Source organism: Acyrthosiphon pisum, chromosome A2 (assembly GCF_005508785.2).
Source record: "Acyrthosiphon pisum isolate AL4f chromosome A2, pea_aphid_22Mar2018_4r6ur, whole genome shotgun sequence".
Lineage (NCBI taxonomy): Eukaryota > Metazoa > Arthropoda > Insecta > Hemiptera > Aphididae > Acyrthosiphon > Acyrthosiphon pisum.
In genome coordinates this window covers 18,562,610-18,570,488 of record NC_042495.1, presented here as the reverse complement: position 1 = coordinate 18,570,488, position 7,879 = coordinate 18,562,610, and positions in this window count along the sequence as shown.

Here is a 7,879-nt window from a genome sequence, read left to right as displayed (position 1 = left end):
ATAGGCATAAGATAATTTCTAATTTTATTGACGATAAAACATTTTCGATCGGTAGACAAACTTTAAAATCGAATAAAAAGGTCCTCATAGGTTCTATTTAGTGGAAAACTAGAAAAAATATTGAAAAAACTACATTGAGAGGTGAACTATTTTTTTATTTATTTATTGTCTTATACGTCATGCCTTTTCAATTTTTTGCGAAAGCTTTAGAATATTTTTGATTTGAATGTAGCCAACTAAATTGTACATGACAGCCTGATGTTATAATTTTGACAACAATTTTAATTTGGGTAAATGCATCTTGGGTGCTATACAGTTATCATCTATTGTTATATTTTTATCTTGACATGAGACGGATTTTCTCGGTTATGAGCACCTCAAAAGTATAATGAATTGTTCTACAAAAATCCACATTTTATATAATATGTTTTTTGTAATGTATAATAATAATATAATAAAGTAAGAAGCTATAGTAAGTTGGTGTCGCTGTGCTGCAAAGGTGGCAGGTACATGGGGTCACTGTAATATATGGTGGTAAAATTTGAATTAAATGATATTATAATATTGTTGTGTACGAAAAACGATTACGCGGAACCTTAATGTTTAATCCTCAACTGTAAAAAATAAAAAATTAAACATTTCTTAAAATGTTCACCGTCAATTGTCTGTACATTTTAAAAATTATAAATTTTGACGAAATTTGAACTTTTAGTGTCTTGAAAAAAGAATATTGAAAAAATACAATTTTATTGACATTTATAAAAAAAGAAAACTAAATAATTACAAATTGAAAATTTCCACAAACAACTTGAGACGAGTCAATATATTTTGAAAATATTACTAATTATAGAAAATGATAAAATATACATAGGGTGTGAATTTCGGGTATACTTATACCTATACAGTTATTCGTTTTAGAATTACGACAAAATAAGAAAATCGCTGAATAGGAAATCGAGTGAAGGGGGGTTTCCACTACACGCCTACGTGTACGTGTGCGTGCATACGTTGACCGGATGAACGGTCTCACAAACGTTTCCCATCGGCGAAGATAGTTTAGAATTGGTAGTATATTAGTTAACCCATATATTCTTATGTCTTTAATATAGAACCGTGTAAATCCAACTTCGTGGTATCATGGTCAAGCCTGTGGTTAGAACGTATAACACACTCTGGTATTACAAAAGCTTACCATGTATACCAACCAATCACAGAATAGTATTTATATGCACGTGTTTAATGAAAACCCATCTTGAATATCCATGTTGTAGAAAATTAAACTTTAAAAGCTCATTAAAACGTAGTTACACATTCTGTTAGATATTTTTTTTTTTTGATTACAAACTTTTTGACGAATCTCGTATAATATTTTAGATTCCTATATTTAAATATAGAAATCTTTGTGAATTTCTAACTTAAAATAATTAGCATAATTTCGTGAGTAATAAGTATTTTGTCAACATTTAAACTTTAAATGCTTAGAAAAAATATGATGACCGTATTTTAAAATTTTAAAATTTTCATTTAAAAATATATTAGAGGAGCTTTCTATGAAGTTTTCGAGGTTTTTGCACAAATTTTGTAAAAAAAAGTGTAAAATTTCCCGGTCATCCTAATAATTTTAGATTCTGAGTGGAACGATGAATGTATTGATTTTACAGTGATGTGTTTTTTAAATTTTTTTTTGTGTCTGTGTACACGATAAGCAGTCGAAATAATGCTTCGATTTTCAACTTCAGTATCTTGTTCGATTGGAAAGTGAATATAGTTGGTGCGTTGGGGTGGTCAAACTTTAAAATTCGCAGTAATTTTCAAAAGCGCCAAGAAAAACCAAAGAAAAATTAAGGAAAAACGGGAATTTTTACGCAAAATTGATTTTTCACAAAATTGAATTTGTTTTTTGGTGTAACTTAAAAAAAAATGACCGTAGACACATGAAATTTTGACTGAATGTTTATATTAGCATTTTCTATACACCATAACATTTTCAAAATATATTGACTTATTTTGAGCTCTTTACGGGCATTGTCAGTTTTAATTTTTTTTTAGTTTTTTTTTCTAAAAATATCAAGAAAATTTTATTTGTCGATTAAAAAAGCTTGAAAATTTAATAAAAGGCTCCTAGTAAATTGTTTCAAAAGCAGATGAAAAATATTAAAAATCCTTAGTCACAGTTTTTTTTTTATAAGCATTTAAAGTTCAAAAATTAACAAAATATGGAAAAATCACGAAAATTAGCAAATTATTTTCAGTTAAGAATTCGTAAAAATTTTTCTTTTTAAATCTAAGATTTTAAAATGTAATACAAGATTCCTTATAAGATTATCCACCTTTATCAAACAAAAAACATCTATAAGAAAGTCAAATACAATTTTTATGATCGTTTGAAATTCAAATTTTTACAACATTGGATATTCACTCGATTTCTCATGCAGCGATTTCCTTATTTTGTTGTAATTCAAAAACGAATAACTGTAGATACATGAAAATTTTACTGAATGTTTATATTAGCATTTCCTATACACCATACAATTTTGAAAATATTTTGACTCTTTTTGAGCTGTTTACGGACATTTTCAGTTTTCAATTTTTTTTTAGTTTTTTTTTTGTCTATAAATATCAATAAAGTTTTATCTGTTTGGCCAAAAAGTGTAAAAATTTAATAAAAAGCTGCTGATATATTGTTACAATATCAGTTGAAAAATATTAAAAATACTTAGGCACAATTTTTTTTTATAAGCATTTAAATTTTTTTAAAGATCGAATTTTGACAAAATTTATCAAATTTTAATTTGAATAATTATTTTGCAGTTAAAAATTTATAAAATGTTCAACTTTTGTATCTGAGAATTGAAAATTTAAAACAAGATTCCACGTAAGTAATTAATTCTGTTACCAAAAAATCTAAAAAATACATTTACACAGTTTATTTCTATAGTCATTTTAAGTACAAATTTGGACGAAATTACATATTAAAAACCTAGAATAACTATTTTAGTTATTTTGTTGTGATTGTATAATATGATTCTTGGGTGTACTTGAAACTTCTAAAGTATACTATTATATATCTATGATAGTATCACGGTTTGTTGTTGATGTATAACGCGTTATAATTACCTAATAGATATTATGATATGATTAATTTGGAATTTATTATAGGTAGATACCTATTATAGGTCAATTTTTTTAAATACCATATAATATTATGTATTATACCTAGACTGACATACCGTCTCCGCTCAGAATCGTTTTTCTTATACAATGATATTATATCATTGAATTCAAATTTAATACCATCCATTATACAGTGACCCACTTGTAACCTACTGTACAGCAGAGCGAAATCCACTTACCCACCTTTTTTTTTTTTTTGTTGTTTTTCCCTGTGTTTTCGATAATGTTAACTAGAAAACCTTCCTTATCGGAGCCCCACAAAGTGATTCACTTCCATGCACATTTAACACATTTCGCCCGGAAACATAATATTACATATTTACCCAAGTGTTACATTTTTCTTTTGTAGTTTTAAACGCATGTTAAAATATTCGTACGCACATAAAACCTTGAAAAATAATTATTCATAACTGTTGAAGACATTTAAGTAATTTTTTTTTTACTCACTCGGTAAAATGTCTGACATTGAAAAGTTTCGAAACAATAGAAAAATAATTAAAACCAGTATTTGAAATAAACGATTTTGATTTTCGGTGTAAATAAAAAAATAGCTGTACACGTGACATTTTCATCAGATTTTTATTTCCTATTTACCTTACAACATTATAAATTATTTTGACAGACATTTATATAGGCATAAGATAATTTCTAATTGTATTGACGATAAAACATTTTCGATCGGTAGACAAACTTTAAAATCGAATAAAAAGGTCCTCATAGGTTCTATTTAGTGGAAAACTAGAAAAAATATTGAAAAAACTACATTAAGAGGTGAATTATTTTTTATTTATTTATTGTCTTATCTTATGCCTTTTCAATTTTTTGCGAAAGCTTTAGAACATTTTTGATTTGAATGTCATAACCTTTTGAATGTAGCCAACTAAATTGTACATGACTGCCGGATATATATTATAATATTGACAATAATTTTTAAAAATTTGGGGAAATGCATCGTGGTTGCTGTACAGTTACGATCGATTGTTATGTTTTTATCTTGATATGAGACGGATTGTCTCGGATGTGAGCACCTCAAAAGAATAATGAATGGTTCTACATAAATCTACAGTTTTTATATGTTTGTTGTTATGTATAATAATATTATAAATTAAGAAGCTAGTAAGTTGGTGTCGCTCTGCTGTAAAGGTGGCAGGTACATGAGGTCACTGTAATATATGGTGGTAAATTATAAATTTGAATAAAATGATATAATAATATTGTTTTGTACAAAAACGATTACGCGGAACTTTAATGTTTAATCCTCAACTGTAAAAAAAAAAAATTAAACATTTCTTAAAATGTTCACCGTCAATTGCCTGTGCATTTTAAAAATTATAAATTTTGTCAAAATTTGAACTTTTAGTGTCTTGAAAAAAGAATATTGAAAAAATACAATTTTTTTGACATTTATAAAAAAAGAAAACTAAAAAATTACAAATTGAAAATTTCCACAAACAACTTGAGACGAGTCAATATATTTTGAAAATATTACTAATTATAGAAAATGATAAAATATACATAGGGTGTGAATTTCGGGTATACTTATATACAGTTATTCGTTTTAGAATTACGACAAAATAAGAAAATCGCTGAATAAGAAATCGAGGGAAGGTGGTCTTCACTACACGCCTACGTGTACGTGTGCGTGCATCATAGAGTAAAGAATATATAGAGGGGCCATACCGTATACTGTTATGTGTAGTGAATTGAAGCAAGCAAATGGAATACATTTAGAGTTACCATTTTGAGAAAAATAAAATTATTTTGACATTTGGTTGGCACTATTTTAAGTTTTAATATTATAAATTAGTAGTTATCAAAATATAACAACAATAAAAACAATTTAAAATATGATAACTGTGTCTTATCAGTGATTAGGTTGAGTAAGGCATACAATAGTTTGGTACAATAGTTTAATGCTTTTCAATTGGTCACTCTAAACGTTCTCCATCTAAATGCTTCACATACGTATACGTATGGCTACCCCGTGGCGTGCATACGTTGACCGGATGAACGGTCTCACAAACGTTTCGCATCGGTGAAGACTGTTTAGAATTGGTAGTATATTAGTTAACCCATATATTCTTATGTCTTTAATATAGAACTGTGTAAATCCAACTTCGTGGTATCATGGTCAAGCCTGTGGTTAGAACGTATAACACTCTCTGGTATTACAAAAGCTTATCATGTATACCAACCAATCACAGAATAGTATTTATATGCACGTGTTTAATGAAAACCCATCTTGAATATCCATGTTGTAGAAAATTAAACTTTAAAAGCTCATTAAAACGTAGTTACACATTCTGTTAGATATTTTTTTTTTTGGTTACAAACTTTTTGACGAATCTCGTATAATATTTTAGATTCCTATACTTAAATATAGAAATCTTTGTGAATTTCTAACTTAAAATAATTAGCATATTTTCGTGAGTAATAAGTATTTTGTCAACATTTAAACTTTAAATGCTTAGAAAAAATATGATAACCGTATTTTAAAATTTTAAAATTTTCATTTTAAAATATATTAGAGGAGCTTTCTATGAAGTTTTCGCGGTTTTTGCACAAATTTTGTAAAAAAAAGTGTACAATTTCCCGGTCATCCAAATTATTTTTTTTTTTAGTTTTTCCTTTTGTTTTCGATAATGTTAACTAGAAAACCTTCCTTATCGGAGCCCCACAAAGTGATTCACGTCCATGCACATTTAACACATTTCGCAACGGAAACATAATATTACATATTTACCAAAGTGTTAAATTTTTCTTTTGTAGTTTTAAACGCATGTTAAAATATTTGGACGCACATAAAACCTTGAAAAATAATTTATCATTATTGATAATTGTTCATAAATGTCTGACATTGAAAAGTTTCTAAACAATAGAAAAATAATTAAAACCAGTTTTTGAAATAAACGATTTTGTTTTTTCGGTGTCACTAAAAAAATAACTGTACACATAAAATCTTAAACAGATTTTTATTTTATATTCACCTGACAACTTTATAAAATATTTTGACTGATATTTATATAGGCATAAGAAAATGTCTAATCTTATTAGTTTTTATTTTCAATTTATAGAAGATAAAACATTATCGCTCTGTAGATAAACTTGAAAATGTAATAGAATTTTCCTCATAGGATCGTGGGTGCTGTAAAATAATGATATATTTTTATATTTTTATCTTCAGATGAGTCGGACTGTCATAGATTTTTTAAAGTTTCGTTTTAACTACGAATATAAATGAGTATTGTCTGATCAACAAAAATATTCGACAATTATAAATTTGGCTTGTATTAAACGTGCTTTAAATGGTTATCATGAGGGCTTGAATTTTATATAATTTTCTCATTATTATAGGAAACAGATAACATACCTAGTAGAGGAAGCTAAATATTTGTTTTATGCACCAGGGACTCCAAATTTGAAATTTTATGTTAACATATTTTGCATATTTGAAGTATTTTAGGTTATTGATATTTTTTTTTATTTGGATTTTGTGTATTATAACGTATAATTTTGTATTTTCATAAATCTAGTTTATAATATTGTATGGTATGAAATAAAAAGTGTTTTATTTATTTTAATTATATTTTTTTGATTCCCTAAAAATTAAAATTCATTATTTTAATAAATATAGGTTTTTTGTTATTATGAACAGAATGTTCTTTCTTTTTTTATTTGCCATTTATTTGTCCATTTGCCTTAAATCTAATAATATTAAGCCGACACGGATTAAATACTTTCTAAATATACAACTTCACTATTCTGAACTTGAAAATTGTTAACTTGTGTAATGGACGATTATAGTAGATTTATAAATTATTGTATGAAAAATAAGATAATATTATGTAATAATGAGTATTACATTTTTGATAACTGAGTACGACCGATTCAGAGTCTACCCTCAATCTAGGGTAATGAGTATGAAATATTTTACATGACATTTTCACTTTCACTTGAAATATTTCAAACTTGAAACTATCACCATTCTTGATTTTTTTTTTTTTAAACTATGTAGATGGTCTTAAAATCATACCCGATTAATGACTATCGATATTTAATTCCGGATCATGATATAAATAAGATATTATATAATAATAATTAATACACATATTTCTATATATAAACAAGAAAGATATTTATTATGTAAGTAATGTATACAATGTACTATGTTCAAAATATTTCTATAATATTTGTCATTGACCCTTAACTAAGTAGAGGTGTTTACTGTACTTTCTACTATAATTTTAAATAAAAATTAGTATTTTTATTTTTCATTGATATGAAATATTTCATGAAAACCTCGTTAAATATTTCAAAAAAAAATAATTTCATGAAATTTCAGAACCCTAAGTACATCCATACATAAGTGTATGCTCTTAATATTGCTACGTACGGACCCCTCTACTCCGCCCCTACACATAGTCATACTACACAGCATCGGACGTCCTATGGTAAAACGTAAATAGTTAGGTGATGTCACCGCTGTACATAAAACCTTGGGGAGCAATACTAAAAAACGTTAACAACAGTATCGGCGTCTGCCAACGGCCAGATGACAAACCCGAACCGTTAAGATATCTGTGAGACCTCCTCGGAGCGCAGTAGATTCTACGAATCAGATATTGGCACTATGACAAGACGGCTGCGAGTATACTTGGTCATTTTACGACACCCCGCACCGACCAAAGGCACATCTTGTAGAAGG